At 40.3% G+C, this 16,082-nt stretch overlaps 1 protein-coding gene across 6 annotated transcripts in view; it reads left to right on the plus strand.

Moving 5' to 3' along the window:
• The window catches only part of Astn2 (astrotactin 2), an 851,054-nt gene that overhangs the window by 371,876 nt on the left and 463,096 nt on the right, over window positions 1–16,082 (plus strand). The gene's annotated exons all lie outside the window — the stretch shown is intronic.

Consider the following 16,082-nt stretch of genomic DNA (forward strand, 5'->3'; position numbering starts at 1 on the left):
TGCCTAATGAAGTTTATGATCTAATGTGTGTGGCAGGAGACAGTGAATCTTCACGGTCTGATATGGTTGCCACAAGCCATATGTAGTTACTTACTGTAAGTTAATTGAAGTTAATAAAGGTTAAGTTTTCATATCCCCAGTCACACTAGCCAGGTTCCAAGTGCTCCATAGCCTCCTGTGAATAGTGCTTCCTACTTGAACCACAAACATAGAACATTTCCATCCCTGTGAAAAGTTCTATTGGATAGAGCAGCAATAGGCAGGTAAACAAGTACATATACAAATACACACTGGCATGAGAGGGAGTAATCAGAGCCGAAGGAATGGGAAGATAGGGATGGAGCAGCATTTGTCATTATAGAGAGTGGTCAAAGAAGCTTTCTATGAGAAGTTGACATTTGAACAGGCATCTCGAGATGATTCCAGAGGAAACCATGCCAATATGTGGGGGAGAGCTTTCTCTGCGGGGGAAACTGCAAGGGTCAGTGGTCTGTGACAGAAGCCCACAAATGGGTCATTGTTTCAGCACTGGCAGGAAGCCCAGGAGGGCTGGAGGAACGTGGGAGAAAGGAGGAGTAGGTGGTGTGATCTGAGGAACAGAATGTGTGGGTCTGAGGGTAGTTTCAGGGTCTTGTATAGGATGATGTGAACTTGGGTTGTACTCTGAGTGAGATGAGAAGTCCCGTGAAGATTCTGAGTACAGGGGCCATGTGGCCCTGACCTACGTTTCAACATCATCGCCCTGACTGCTGTGTGGCGACCAATACCAAGGCTGCTCACACATTCCGCCACTCTCGTCAGGGCAAGAGTTAGTAGTGGCTTGAGTCACAGAGCTAAGGGGAGAAGATAGTGACAAAGTAATCAGAGTCTGGGTGTAGGCTTGACAGAGTTTGGCTGAGACTTGGCAGAGTTTGCTATTGGATAAGGGAAGTGAGAAAAGGAGTGAGATCAAAAGTGATTGTAAATTTTTCAGCCTGCACAGTGGGGCAGATCAAGTTGCTTACCGGGTCGGGGATGCCATGGAATGATAGGTGTTGGCTGAAAGGGATACAGAGCTCTCTTCTGGGTATGAGTTCAAGGTGACTGGTTAATGTCATATAGAGATGGACAGTGGGCTTTTGACTCGTCTTGAGGGCCATTGACTGCATTGGTGTTCTGGAGCCCCAGTGCCTAGCAACCCTACCTTAATGGGAAATGGAGGACACATGGGCTGAGTGTTTATAGTGTGCCTTCTATAAGACTCTTCTTTTACCTGGTGAATGGAATGACGCCTGTCTGGCTCATGGCCAGGGGGTCCCACACACAGGAAACTTGTTTTCTTGTGGCTTTTTCCTGACCCTTGTTCAGTTCATTCCTGATTGAGCATTGTTCTGGCTCTGAGAACCAACTTTGTGTTCTCCCCAGGGCCTGGGGAAAAACCTGGTCTGGGGAAGCACCTGATTCTTCAGATAAAGGCACAAATTCAATAACCCCCACAGCAGAAAATATGTTCAAAGATTTTTCACTGACAGATACTGAGCAGGGAGGCTATAATGAGCCAGGAGGCCAGTCTTCCATCTCCTGTCACAAAAGGTAGGAATGAAGAGTCAGGCAGAGAGAGAGAGAGAGAGAGAGAGAGAGAGAGAGAGAGAGAGAGAGAGAGAAAGTGTTGGGGGGAAAATGACTATATTGGAGAATAAAGATAAAGTGCAGGTCACTGTAAATTCATTGCAATATTTGAATGATTTCATTTCAAGGATGTGGCAGGAAAGCAGGGAGCCTGTGTGGTAGGCCTGCAAGATGCCTCTTAAGTTCTCATGTCTGCACCCTGGTTTGAGCCATTTGGGTGAGAGTTCTACTTCTAATGCCCAGGCAGCAAGCTTTGCTGTGTTGTTCTGGATGTCTGACAGGTATCTGGGTTGACCACATTGAGGAACTGGAAAGAGGTACAGAACTAGGAACCATGTCAAGGGTGACCAACTGACTCCTGCTCTGGTACACAAAAAAGTCAAACTTATATTCAGAATAGAAGCCAAAGTAACATAAAGGTGTGAGCATCCACTACAGATCTATAACTCAAATTCAAAGAAGAGATCTTAGCCAAAGATACAAATGTGCATTCCAACAGCATCTGTGTGGTATTTAAACCCAAGAGACACTGGCTCTGGTATACTAAATGATAAGTATAGACAATACCTTATTCAGAGTTGGCACTCAATAAATGCTTGTTCTGGTTATCCACAAATGGAGGAAGCAAGAGTCAGAAAGAGAAAGCAACTTGCCAAGGCTACAAAGGAAGTTAGAAACTGAGTTAGGATTAGAGCCCAGATCTCCTTACTCCTGGTCCTCCACTTCTCCCTGCAATGAGCACCAGTCTCTCTTCTCTGGAATGTCTCCTCTCCATTCTCAAGAGTCTGGCCAGCCTTTTTGGAAGCTTCTTACATAGTTACCATGACAGTGCTCTGTGTAGAGGACAGAGGTCTCTTTGTTCTGTGTAGTGGTCCAGGTTGGAGGTCTGCTCCTCTGTCCTAAAACTCCTCTACTTCTCAAAGCAACATCAGTTTAGAAGTAAGCAGAAAAACTTTCTGCTTACTTCTGTGTCTCTAACAAGTGGCCAGCTGGTGCTGATGCTTCTGGCTCATGGACTACCCTTGTGGAAGCAATGCTTTAACGCTCTTCTTCCCAAACAGTCCTCCCATGTTTACATGTTCAGCGGAAGGCTCAGATGCCAGATTTGTTATGGAATCATCTTCAGAAAACCATGTTCACTTCTATTGCTTCATTTCCTCCTCTACTTGCCCTGTGCCCCAGGCTCAAAGGAAACAGAGCACCTGCAGGTCCATAAAAGCCCTATGGCCTCTTTTGCCTCCAACCCCTTTACAGGCTCTTTCCTCAACTTGAAATGCTTTTCTCCTTTTACTTGGAAGTCAGCAACTCCATTTTATTTCCTCCACATTCAACCCAAGCCCCCTTCCTCCTACAGGTCTTTCTAATGCCCTCCCTGGCCCCGACCTGATGGAAGGGTCCACCTTCCTGTGGTCATAGCCTTCTATGCTTCTGTATGTCCTAATTCTTGTCCCTTTGAAGAGTCATTGTTCCTTTCTTGTCTGGCTCTGTCACAGACTGGAAACTCTGTGGGGGGATGAGGAGGGCAGTCCAAGATGTGTGCCTCATTCACCCTCTATTTTTAAAGCTCAGCATCATACCTGATATGTAACAGGTGAGCAGAGAATCATGAAAAGAGGAAGGAAGTAGTCAACTGCCCTGCTTCTAGAAACAATTACATACCATCATATCTACTCGCACATGAAACTCTTGAGGAATTGTGTCACCAAAACTGTGCAACAGCAGGTCATATGAACTCCATGGTGCTCTCTTTTTGTCCTTCCATTACACCACATCCCCAAGAGCATCCTGCTTTGAATTGTCCCCTCTGATCCTATTCATATTGTCTCACACAACCCAAGCAAAGTTTCCCCTTCTGACTAGAATTCCAGCTCCTCCCTCCATCTGATATACCTTCCACCCTTTAATCATTTACTCTCTTAATTCTACTCACTTAATTGCCTCTCATTTCCTCTTAGTAGAATGAATGACTCTACAGAGTCATTAGAATCCTATGTTGACCTAAAACAAGATTAAAATTTGAATTATTGTTTGAAAATTTGTCTCCCCTGCAAGAATATAAGCTCATAAGCCTGAGGACTGTATCTAATTTATCCCTATATCCTTCTCACCTCAATGCCCAGCAAAGTGTCTTACTCTTATAAATCACTCAAGGCATAAATGGATGGGATTATCTACAGGTAGGAGTGGAAATAGGAACATAAGATCCCTGAATATATTTTCATGAGGCTTGAATGAGGACCACTTTGTAAATTTAGTTCAATTTGTTAGATTCAATTCAAGCAAGATTTTCTTAATTCCACAACTCATAAGTCTATGTGTTAAGTGCTATGGGAAATCACAGACAAATTGGACAGTGTTCTTGTCTTCATGGATTTTACATTCTCACAGGGATAAAAAGAATCTTCTCATATACAGCTATTATAAAAAACATGGTGTGGCATAAATCATGAACAATGCATGAACAAAGTGCCTCTTTCCTGCAGCCTAGGGAGAGATGTACTCTAGCTGGGGATTTCAGGAGATATGTCATGGGGAAGATGACCGTTTAGCTTAGTCTCATAGAATGAATAGGGAGTATGAGTAAGAGGGTGCTGTAGCAGAAGAAACTTAATTTTACAAATAGAGGAGGAAAATTTGCAGTGATTCTAGGAAACAGAGTGTAGTTGGTCTGGCATCTGGAAAATTCACTAGGCTTGAAGTGGAGGCAGAGAACTGGGAGAGTGAGATAGGGTAAAACTGGAAAGGTAAGAGGAAGAGAGCTCATAAAAAGGTAAGAATCAGGAAGGCTGTATGACCACTGAAATAGGAAAACTACATATCTTCCCAACTGTGGAAACATGTAACTGCCCAAAGAAACAGCTGGACCTCCCCCAATGCCTTGCATTCCATCAAGAGTGCAAATTTGGAACTCTGCTTCTGTGGGTCACATCTGTAGGGCTGGTAAGAATTATGGAGTGAAAGTATTGGTCATCATGTCTTATATATACTTTGGATGTATTTATAAGAAGGATTAGTTCTACCAAATGACAAGGGAACAGGAAGAAAGTGGCAATGATGTTGTAGCTGAAGACTATATGATTACTGTGGTACATAGATGAACCTAGCCTTATTTTACTGACTGTGTGCCAGAGCCCAGCACCATTCAGGTTTTCTAGGAATTTCATGATTAGTAACACCAAAGGGCTGACTGTGAAACTGGATCCATAAAACTGGATCCATGGTGTGCTGGAGCCAACTTCCAATGGACTCATGAGAGTTCAGTGTTAGCATTTCTTCTCAACTCTTTGTTCAGTGGTGTCAGATTGGTAGCTTGGAAATTGGCTATCAACAAAATTAATAAATGCTACAGAATAAGGATTTATTTTCTTCAGAAAGCCAAACATTAAATATTTTCCAGCACAGTACTGGGTGGATGTGAACAAACCCATCAAAGATTGAGAGCAATAAAAAATTAAGGGACACTTGAACATGTTACCAGAAGGCAGTGTTGTGCTTCTGGAATAGACTCCCCTTGCTCTCCATCTCTCTGAGTACAGAAAGTAAATAATCAAGAATGACTTGCTGTAGTCCCAAAGATCACAGCATCAAACAGTTCAAATGTTCAGACTTTGATTCTCAAGGACATTTTTAAAGGTCAGGTGTTGTTGTGAGACAGCTCTGTGAAAATTCTGCACATGTGTGATATCATGCTAAGCTCTGTGTATTTTTGACCCACATAGATTGATGCCTTCAACATTGCTTTTTTGGATTAGGCTTAGGATATTTTGGGTCTTTTATTTTTCCAAATGAATTTTAGGACTGCTTTTTCTAATTCTTTGAAGAGTGTCCCTGGATGTTTGATAGGGATTGCATTGAATTGGTATACTGTATATGGTAATATGACCATTTTAACAGTATTAATTCTGCCTATCCATGAACATGGGATGTTTTTCCATTTTTGTATGTTTTCTACAATTTTTTTTCTTATAATTCTATAATTTTCATTGTGTGGGTCTTTCACTTCCTTATATAGATTTATTTATAGGTATTTTATCTGGAGAGAGGTTGTTGTGAATGGAATTGTTTTCCTGAATTTTTTCAGCATATTTATTATTGGTATATAGGAAAGTTGTTGATTTTGTATGTTAACATTGCAACCTGCTACTTTGCTGAATTTATTTACTAGTCTAACAGTCCTCTGATGGAACTTTTTGGATCTTCTAAGTATGGTATCATATAATCTGCAAACAGTGATAATTTGACTTCTTCTTTTCTTATTTTTATCACTTTTATTCCCTTCTCTTGTCTAATTGCTCTTGCTGGAATTTCTAGTACTATATTAAATAGATGTGGTAAGAGTGGACATCTTGTCTCGTTTTAGATTTTAAAGGAAATGCTTTCAGTTTTTTACCATTCACTATGATGTTGGCTTTGGGTTTGTCATATCCTTTATGATGTTGAGGTATGTTCCTTCTATTCCCAGTTTCTTCAGTGTTTTTATTATGAATGGGAGCTGAATTTTGTCAAAGGCCTTCTCAGCATCTATTGCAAAGGCTGTGTGCTATTTTTGTCCTTAATTTGATTTGTGTGATGAATTACATTTGTTGATTTGTATATGTTAAACCATCTTTGCATCCCTGTGATAAAACCAACTTGGTTTGTTCTTAATATGCTATTGAATACAATTTGTTGATATTTTATTAAGAATTTTTGCATCTAAGTTCATCAGGGATATTGGTCTGTAGTTTTGTTTCCTTGATGTGTCCTTAATCTAGTATTGTTATGAGGGTGATACTGCTTCATAGAATTAATTTGGAAGTGTTCCATTCATTTCTACTTCACAGAATAATTTGAGGAGTATTGGCCTTAGTTATTTTTTAAAGGTCTGGCAAAATTCAGCTAAAAATCCATCTGGTCCTGGGCTCTCTTTGTTGAAAGGCTTTTTATTAATGCTTCTATTTTATTGTTAGTTATTGGGCTATTTAGGTTTTCTATGTCCTCTTGATTCAATTTTGGAAGGTCCAATGTGTCTAGGAATATATCCATTTCTTCTAGGTTTTCAAATTTATTGAAGTGTAAGTTTTCAAACTGGTTCCTAATGGTCCTGTGGATTTCTGTGATGTCTGTGGTATCTCCTTGTTTATCTTTTTTTACTGATTTGGGTGTTCTCTCTTTCTTTTGGTTAGTTTGACCAAGGGCTTATGGATCTTTTTTATCTTTTCAAAGAACTAGTACTTCATTTCATCAATTATTTGAATTGTCTTTTTTTCTCAGTTTTACTGATTTTGGCTCACATCTTAAATATTTCCTTCTACTGGTTTTGGATTTGGTTTGTTCTGTTCTTGATTTTCAGGGACTTTAAGGTGTATCATTAGGTTGTTCATTTGGGATCTTTCTGATTTTCTTATATAGGCACTTATAGGTATAAACTATCCTCTTAGAACTGCTTTTGTAGTGTTCCAGAGGTTCTGATATGTTGTGTGACTATTTTCATTTGACTCTAAGGATTTTTAAATTTCTTTCTTGATTTACTCTATCACTCATTCATCATTCAAAAGTATATTGTTCAGTCTCCATGTGTTTATGAAGTTTCTGTGGGGTTTTTGGTATTGATTTCTAGTTTTATTCCATCATGATTAGATAAAATTAAAGAAATTTTTTCATTTTTTATTTGCTAAAATTTGCTTTCTGACCTAACATATGGTTTATGTAGTCTATTTTTGAGACGGTTCCATGAGCATCTGAGAAGCAAATATATTCAACTGTTGTTGAATGCAGTATTCTATAGATGCCTGTGAAATACATCTGATTTATAACAGGAAAACTGAAATTTTAATTGTATTTAGTGCCTTACCTAATATATGGGAGACATAAATATAAAGATTTTACACTCATTTTAATAATCAGTTATTCAATCATTTGTGTTTTCACTTATCGGTTCCATTAATATTTCATGAGTCGTATGCAACATACAACTACATTAGATTTTGTGGGAAGAGAATAAGATATAGTCTCTGAACTGTAGAAGCTTACCATGTGGTAGAGACACAGTAAGGTGGACATTCCTATCCATTGGTCTTCTCATCTAGTACTTGTGTGATGGAAAAAAAAGATCATAAACTCTCAATCTTAGTGCCTGGTTTTCCTCACATTTGCCATTTGACCTTGGATATGTCACGCACTGTGGACTTCAGATTTCTTCTGTTCATCAGAGTGATGCGAGGGAATGTACTTAGAGTGCAGGAAACTTCCCTAGACGTCATCTCATCTGATCTAATGAGACTGAGTGCCGCTAAGTCTCAGCACATTGCCCAGTGTCACTCAGAAAATTAGCGGCAAGATTCAAATTACAGCCCTAAATAATTCTCAAGATAGTTGGCAGCTCAAAATTCATGTTTCTATGACCTTTTAAGCACTAATAACTTAGAGCCTAAGTATGATTGAAACAATTTATAAATGGTATTTATAGCAAATTGAATTTTCTTTCCACAATTTATATGAACTTCAGTCATGTTCAGTCGTCATCTTCATTTTATTTTCATGTCTTCAGCAGCCACTTTTCATTTGTAATAGGATATGAAATGAGAATACAGTGAGTGTGGTTATGTCATATAGCTGTCTCATATCGTCCTAAGTATTTCTAATGTGTATAGGTTGTTTCTATTACTGACTGAACCCTGTGTTGTTAAAGTTTAAAGGGACACAAAGGATTTTATGAAACCATAAATTCCAGGAATTTTCAAAGATGGAGACTGTCCCAGCTTTGCAGGAGATGGTAAAATTGAGCTTCCTAGATAATACAGCAGATATGTAGAAATGGGATTGTGTGAGGTGAGACATACAGTTAGATAAGCTGAGATGTAATTCTGTTTCTGACAGATTGGAGAGGAGAGAATTGAATGTAAGGATATGTGAACAGACTTGGTCTTTGTTCCTCTTATTTATTGCTATATCTCAAAAAGGAAACATTCATTGATCAATATGCCTTTTCTTGAATGAATGGATGTGGAGTTTTAATTACTGAAGAGTTATGGTTTGACACAAGGGTTAGGAGTAGGGTTCTGGTGTCAGTACCATGGGTAGTCCTCATGGTGTTGAGGACATTCTGACTAAATGTATGTTTGCTAAATTAACACTGACCTGGGACAGTTATTCTCTTCTTACTGTCACTTTCTACTCTGAACAGGGTATCAGTACTCTTCCGTGAACTCAATAAAAGAAGCTCTGCTTTTCAGTTTAGAACTAATCCTTGTCTAATGGTGCTAATGCAGTGGGCCTCCAGTGGGAAATCCCCAATGAAGTGTCACATTGCTCTCAGAAACTCCCATGCTCTCTGACTCACCGTCCCTGAGTCCTGAACTTTACAGAACCTGGATGAAACAAAATTCATCTAAACTAAGTAAAATTTAACAGACACCATGCCTTGTCATTCAAACATGAAAAATAGTAGAAGCAAACATTCAAAACCACTTCCAACAAAAGCCGCTGAAAATAGAATCCACAAACCAAAGTTTTTCTGTTTACCTTTCATGAAATTACTCAGTTATTTAAGCCTATTTTTTTTCATATCTGTTCACTTGATGCAGGTTCATTATCTAGATGGGGGTGTGACACAAGGGACAGATATAACTTACAACTGGGAGAGGTATTGTGGAGTATTGATGAGCTATCAAGATGTGCAAAAATATTAAAGTGACAATAACATCTAAATTCATTATACAATTGATGTGTACTGAGCACCATGCTGAGACTTTTTGTAACTGTCTTGCTCTTTATAATAATACTTTTAGGTAGTTATTATTGCTTGCATTTTTTTATAAAGAAGCAATGTCTTAATATATTTGATTTGACATTCCCAGATTTGAATGCTGATGAAATGGAAAGGTACTGTTTTGAGGAGTCATTGTTTAGCACTAGAGAAGAGAGAGACATCTGGTCTTCTCCCTTTGGTAGGTATTTGCAAAGAGTTCTCAGAGGCAAGCATGAATCCTTTGGACAAATAATTTATAGAGTAAGTAAACTTGAAAAATAAAAGGACCCAGTTGAATTGGGGAGAAGGCAAAAATGTAGAACTGAGATGTGGAACTATTAAAGCATTTATGAATTGTAGAGAAACTATTTGGTATCTCTCTTTGGTACTTTTGCTATGTTTGGTTTAAATGTGTTGTAAAGTTATGTTGTGGAAGAGAAGTGGGGTCTTTTACCAAAGGACAATCTGTGCCAAAGATGAGGTCATAAAATTTCAGAGATCCTGCAACAGCAAGCAACAGGTTGACTTTTTAAGAACTGAGAAGGACAAGAAGGTTAGAATTGTCTAAAAAAGAGACTATGAAAACTTTTCCTTGCTTGGGAACTCATCGGTCCCACTGAAAGTGAAGGCAAGCTTTGCTTCAGAACTTGAAAGGAAGAGGTTTTGAGAGATCTGAAATCTCATATTGCAAAGTTGCATAGAGAAAGAAAGGTAGCCTGAGAACCTCCGATGATTATATCTGAGTTGCAGACACTGGAAAGGAGGGAAGTGCTTACCTTCATTTTAAGACCAGATTTTATCACCATACATCCAGACTTTTAAATTAGGGACTCTATTAAATTTTATCCAAGAAGTATGTTTCAAAATATTTCAGGCATCTAAAACTGGCATATGTCCTACTATTTTAAAAGTAAATCAAGAAGCATCTAAGTAAAATGAATGGGTTATTAACAAACAAAAATATGGAAACAAAAGACAATGGTAAAAGCATAAGTTGGAATTGAGAGTGCTATGAGGATAAAGCCTTGTCATAAAGCCCTGCATGCTTGGTAGTGCTGAGTCATTTCTGGGAGCTAGTGTGACTGTGCAGGTGCTATTCCTCTGCATGGAGCCTTCCATGCACCCCTACTTTTTACAAGTCCATTCTGTAGTTTGTTCACTCCTTTTATCCTTCCTATCTCAACTTACATGTCCCTTTGTCAAAGAAGCAACCTTCGGATTAAATTATCCCTCCCATGTTTTATGCTACAGTAGTTTTCTATTGTTCCCTTATAGTGAATGATAATAATGCACATTTATACAGTGTTATGTGTTAAGTACTCTTCTGAAAACTTCATAAATTTTATCTCATTTAGTCTTTTAATAACTCTATGAGGGTAGATACAATCATGTCTTAATTAAACCAAGACACAGTCTTATATATATGGATGTCTGAATATGTATGTACTAATACTTTATCTACTACTAAGAGAAAAATATTTACAATAGTAACCCAGCATACTAATAATTGTTAGATGAGTTCTCATTTCAGGAATGCTGAATGTAGAAAGTTTTGTGTCTTAAGATTAATGTAACGACATAGGACTATCATCATTTTATAGAAAAGTATATTAGATCACAGAGAATTAATGGATTATCCCAAAGTCATCTGTGAAGTGTTAGAATCTAGATGTGAATCCAGAATTCTGACTTTAGAGTTTATCTTCTTAACCGCCATCATATATTCTACTGAACATAATTACAACTTGCAATTATATGTTTATTTGTATGGCTCTGTAATAAATTATTAGCTATCTAAGGGATACCATGTTATACAAGGGCAAGGGCTGTATCTGTGTTATTCATTGCTTTATCTCCAAACTCAGTCCAGTGGCTAGCAGACTGAATGTTTAATAATAATTTTTGGAATGTGTGCATGAAAGATGAAATATTGGATTTGAAGGCAAATTCCATGAGCTTCACTTCCTGGCTTTGTAGTTCACTCATGGTTTGACCTTTGACAAGTCACTTTTTCTCTCTGGGCCTCCATTTCTCTACTTTCAGTGCAGGGGGTCTTTATGTTAGCTCTTTCCTGGGTGTTCTCCAGCTCTGAAATTCTGTGTACTGAAAACCAGTGTTATGCCCATCTCTGACTTTGGAGGACACAGAATGAGAACAACCAATGGGTCCCGATCTCTTGGAACCTGACAGCATGTGCGCACAGGAACCTGGGACCAACACAAGTTTCTACACTTAATAAAATTGTTGTGGAAGTCAGTGATATATATACTGGATTCAGATGGTCAGGAATTCAGCCTTGCCACTTCAGACATTTCCCACCTCTCCTGCACCTATGTTTTTCACAACAGTAAAACAGTGGTACTAATGTAAATGACCCTTGGATGGTTATTATGAGAATTGAAGTAGATAAAGTATATTAAGCACTTGACACATTAGCCTGGTATGTAAAACTCAAAAAAAAATTATTGTAGCTTTGGCAAAAACATGGACTGAATGAAGTTAGTATTCTAAGATCATAGGCAAAAGAACAATTATCATGAACCTTAGTAGTCAAAAAAGGCTTTGTGGAGTGGGATAACAGGGTGTCTAGAGCTGAACAATGAAGCAAAAGACTGATCATAATGCAGCACTCCTGTTTGGATGATAGCTACTAGCTACTAGTAGCCACACGGCCACATGTGGCCCTTTAAAATGTAAGCTAATTAAAACAAAATAAAGTTTAAAATTCAGCTCCTCAGTCACATGCACCATATTTGTAGTGCTCAGTAGCTATCGTGGCTAAGGGCTGCCATTTTGCAGAGCAAGGTACAGAGCATTTCCATTCTTGCACCAAGTTCAAATAGGCATGCAATGACAGAGTGGAATGCAAGTACATTTTGCATGGATTTCATTTCATTCTAAATATTTCATTAGTGACAGTGCTGTGCTACACTCCGTGTTATGTACTGAGATGCCCAGGAAGCAAATCTAGACCCACTGCCGGGTCTAACAGAGCTTTCATCTAGTGCAGAAGTCAGCACTATTCCCATGAGCTAGCTAACGTTTACAATGAAGAAAGTTTATTGAGGCATGGCCATGATCATAGTTCACATATTGTCTATAATTGTTTTTGTGCTACAACCGTCTACTTGAATAGTCCCGAGAACTGGTTTGGGGCTTTATTTATTTGTTCATGAATATGTTCATTTAACATTCAACAGGTATCTATGAAGAACCTGGTTTAAGCAGGAAGTGAGGCTCTGACAGAATGAACCAACCATAAAGCCAAAGCCCTTTGCTGCCATGAACTCACAAAGTGGGGGCAGGCACAGGCAGAGAGTTAAGTATAACAATGTGTAACGTGTATTAGGAATAATATGTAATAACATTTAATATACAATATAATAAGGGTACCTCAAGTTAGAAGATAATGATGATGAGGGTGTTGTGTGTGTGTGTGTGTGTGTCTGTGTGTGTGTGTGTGTGTGTGTGTGTGTGTAAAGGCTGCAGGAGGAGGGAACTGTGGAAGTAGAGAAGGGCATGAATGGAAGGCAGTCGACTGTTCAAGGTGGGTGAGATGGAAAGGTGAGGGAGCAAGGCAGGCCTTGCGGGTTTGTGGGGGAAGGTTTGTTCAGGCCAAAGGAGCAACTGGTGCAGAGGCTTGGAGGGGACTGTGCCTTGCATGCTCAAGGAGGACCATGGGGGAGAAGATAGTACACGGCTGCACTGTGTACTAGGAGGCTATTGGGAGAGAGACTCAGAGAGGCACCAGAGAGCAAGGACCTGTGTGGGCCTTGTAGAACATTCCCTCTCACCGTGAATGGAATAGGGAACCATAGGAGGACTGAGCGAGGTGTGCCATCATCGAACTTACCTCTTAAGAGGATTCCTCTGGTGCCTCTGTTCAGAAAAATGCTACAGGGACAGAGGTGGCGTTAGGGACTCAAGAGGAGGCTGATGTGATAATTCAGGGCACAGATGACAGTAGTTTGGATCAGGGTGGTAGAAGTGGAGGTAGAAAGAAGTGGCTGGAATCCGGACATTGCATTTCATACGTTGCTTTTATTTACTGAACACCAATTCTAGGCCAGGCATCATGCTCAGTATTGGAAATAGTGGGCTAAAGAAGCTTCCATGTCTGCCCTGTGGAGCTTCTACTAACCTGATTTCATGCTTTGACATCAGAACTAAGAAATTTATTTGCTGTGTCTCTGTGTGTGAGCTCCAGACCCAGTTTTCACACTGTGTCTAAAGATAAAACCCAGGAGAGGATGACACCAAGGACGTAGGATGAGAGAGGGGAAACACTGGAATAAATATGTAATACAAGCGAGGGGTCGAACAGACTTTCTCTGACCATGAGGCCAAGCAGAGCTGGGACTAGCATGAGGCAGGTAAGGAGGCTTGGCACAAATTTTAAGGAGGTACTCAGTCTCAGGTGACAACCCTGCACTTGGTGGCAACTCTGCCCTTGTGTTACCTGAGTGCCCCCTGGAATTTGGAGAGGGAAAAGTAACAGTTCATGATCATTGCTTCCCCACCTTCCTCCTGAGAAGCCCTTAAACTCTCCTACGGTGGCATGATGGAAGGACATAGAAAGTTTCAGGGCTGCACAGAGCCCTGCAGGTCACCTAGTTTAGCTCCTTCCTTGGAACCCTGATGAGATTAGGACCAGAGAGAAGGCTCTCTTGATTTACTCAGCAACTTGGTATGTGAGTTGCAGAGCAGAGCCACCTGACTTCCCTGCCTCCCGAGAACATCCTAAGCAGTAGAATAGTTTATCCCTGGGATGTGCACATCCAGCTGCAGCTTGAGCCGTCGCCCTTGGGTGTGGGCTTCTGGCAGTGCCTTTGGGGGCTGGTCTTGTAGGATATGATCATATACACTCATTCTTGCAAAGAGTTTCAGTGCGGAGTATCTGGGGCATGGCAGGATCCCCTGGCCCAAGCTTCATGGATGTCTTTATTTCACAAACCTCGACTAAACCCAAGACTGACTTGGTCACCGGGGAGGGATTGCAAGAGACTCTGCCACTACCTTCTGCTTGCTTGTAATCCATTTGTGTTAATGTTAGGCCCTGTTCTGGTTTGGGAAAGGCAGTCAGGGCAAAATGGAAAGTCTAGGCACTGATGTCAGATAGACTGGGATGAAAATCTTGACTCTGCTCCTGATTCTTGGTACTAAGTGAGAAAATCACTTAATTTCCCGAGGCCTCAATTTCCTGCTCTTTATAATAAGGAGGAAAAGTATTCACCTTTGCTATATTATTGTGATGATTATCATCAGTACAAAGTACTTGCTATATTGTATGGCAAATACCCATGTTCAGCAACTGGGAATTATTCAATTAGGGGCAAAAGGAACCCCCCAGAGTTGGCAGTGCTTAATCCACAAAGACTTAATCTTGATGGAATGGCAGACATTATGACAGATTTCTGAGCAGAAGGGGCCTCCTGGAAGCCACTTAAAATATAGCACTTAGTCATGCACTAGCCTTTTTTCTTGGTGATTTCATACCATTGGTGGGGGGCCTGCCCATTGCCCTACACTATCCTTTCTCCTCTTTTTGGACTAAAGGCAGCTTTTGATTCATTGTGTGTGTGTGTGTGTGTGTGTGTGTGTGTGTGTGTGTGTGTGTGTGCACATCTGTGCACATACTTGTCCCTGCTTTTGATTGCGGTGTTGAATGGTCTCTTTATTAAAACTGCACTAGTTGGGTCTCAGTCTCTACCAGAGAGTGGGGGGTGGGATATGGACTTAGGTCCTCACACCAGGAGTCCCCCTCAGGGCAGGGAACCCAGGAATTTAAGATGCTCCATTCAAGTTAGCAAGGTCAGGCAGCATTGCCCTGCCCGGCGTGACCAGCCTGCTGCAACCTCTCGGTGGCCAGAAGTGAACATAATAGTGAAGCCTGACTCTGATGAAGCCGAGTGCAGGCCACTTGGACATGCATTGCTTGATTTTAATGATTCATGATGATTCTCCATCATATACCAGGAAATGTACTGTAAAAACGTTTTGTAAAAGAAATGGGAACTCGGGCTGTTCCGTAATTAAATCATTGCCGGAAAGTGGGGGCTGCTGAGGCCAGAGACTGGGGTGTGGCTGATTTGTGTTGCAGGGGAGGCAGAGAGAATGGGGTAGTTAGAAAGGAAAGGAAGCAAAGGAAAGAAGTAAGATGAGAGAAAAACAAAATGAGGGTGGGTGGAATTAACAAGAAATGGTTGTATTTTTTTTTTTTTTGGTAAGCAGCTGTTACATGCCATATCTTATTTAATCTTCACATTTACCCTTGAAGTTGATGACTTTTTCTCTCTTATTTGTGGATGAGGAAATTAAGATGGATCTCGGGGCCTCTCTGACTCTAAACTCGAGTTCTCACTGCAGAGAGCTATAAAAGAGAGACACAGAGAAAGACAGACAGTAAGGAAGACAGACCCACATAGGGAGAGAAAGACTGTAACAGAGAAGCAGAGACCTCAGAGGGAACCAGGCACTGACGAAAACATGAAGATTGAGAATTGAAAGGAGAGTCAGCATTGGAAGGGAAAAGAGAATCATAACACAGAAGGACGAGGAGGTAAGGGGGAGCAAACTGTGAATATGAATAAAATCAGCAGTGAGATTAGAAAGTGAAAATTAGCTGGGTTCTGCAGAGTGACACATTATGTCAAGCGGCATAATATTCCAGATGGAGGGGCTGGAAATGACAATACTCTAGTTTCTTGGGGAAGCTAGCTATGACCCTGACCATCTGCATGCAACT

This window comes from Sciurus carolinensis, chromosome 14, assembly GCF_902686445.1.
Source record: "Sciurus carolinensis chromosome 14, mSciCar1.2, whole genome shotgun sequence".
Lineage (NCBI taxonomy): Eukaryota > Metazoa > Chordata > Mammalia > Rodentia > Sciuridae > Sciurus > Sciurus carolinensis.